General features: G+C 48.8%; 1 protein-coding gene across 1 annotated transcript in view; it reads right to left on the bottom strand.

The window, feature by feature from the left end:
- The window catches only part of Lamb2 (laminin subunit beta 2), a 13,187-nt gene that overhangs the window by 6,652 nt on the left and 5,360 nt on the right, over window positions 1–1,175 (bottom strand). The gene's annotated exons all lie outside the window — the stretch shown is intronic.

The raw sequence follows: 1,175 nt of genomic DNA, 5'->3' as shown, positions 1-1,175 counted from the left end.
TTCCACGCACTCGCAGCCTCCCAGCGTGAGTTCCATGCGCACACTCGCAGCCTCCCAGCGTGAGTTCCATGCACTCGCACTCGCAGCCTCCCAGCGTGAGTTCCGTGCACACACTCGCAGCCTCCCAGCGTGAGTGCTGAGAACCAGCTTGGCCTCTCTGAAACAGCAAGTGTTCTAAGCTCCTCTCCAGCCCTGGTTTTTTAGGTTTTGTTCATTCTTTTCTTTCTCTTTTTTGTCTTGCTTTGTTTTTTAAACAGGTACTAAATTAAAATATCAGTAGTTACTGGGTATTTATTTATTTTGTAGTCCCAGGAATTGAACCTAGAGCTTTGCAGCTGCTAGCTAAGAAGTTGCCACTGAACTATCTCCCCAGCCCTTGTTCCTTTGCGTGAGGCGGTGATCCTGCCTCTCTTTCTACCTCCTGAGTGATTTTCATCATCTTGTAAACCCATAGACTCAGTCCCTGAATCTTCCCCTAGCTGCTATCTCATTTTCCCTTTCCCACCCAGTAGATCCATACAGACCCCTGTAGTGACTGCCAGCTAGCCTTCTACACCAGTGGGACTTCTGGCCCACTCTGTGGCAAGGGCACCAAGGACCTTCATGTAGCTCCACCTAGTGGGCACTTCTCTATTCTTACATGGCTCCAGCGCTCAGCAGCGTGTTGTGAGTTCACTGTAACTTCCACTTTGCTCTTTTCTCTTAGCTTCTGTGTCCCTCCCACACCCCTCATTTCTCCTTTTTTGAGACAAGACCTCACGTCTTCCAGGTAGACTTTGGGTTTGCTGTGTAGTCAAAAATACCTTGATCTCTTAATCCTTCTATTTCCACCTCCCTAGTGCTAGAATCACAGGCACAACCAGCTCATGCAAAACAAATTTTTAGTCCAAAATTACTCCTCTTAGTAACTCCAGACACAGAAATCTAACCACTCACTGGCCTTATCCCTCACGTCAAAGAACCTCAGAAGCGTTCCTTCTCGGCCACTCATGGTAGTGAATCCCTTGGACTCACACTTGAGATGCTAAGGCAAGAAAATCACAAGTCTCACTCAGGCTAGCCTGGGACCTATTATAAGATCCTGGATTGGGCCAGGCAGTGATGGCACACACACGCCTTTAATCCCAGCACTTGGGAGGCAGAGGCAGGCGGATTTCTGAGTTCGAGGCCAGCCT

The sequence above is a fragment of the Mastomys coucha genome, unplaced genomic scaffold (genome assembly GCF_008632895.1).
Source record: "Mastomys coucha isolate ucsf_1 unplaced genomic scaffold, UCSF_Mcou_1 pScaffold23, whole genome shotgun sequence".
NCBI lineage: Eukaryota > Metazoa > Chordata > Mammalia > Rodentia > Muridae > Mastomys > Mastomys coucha.
The sequence above is the reverse complement of the archived record's forward strand: the minus strand, read 5'-3'. Positions and strand labels throughout refer to the sequence as shown.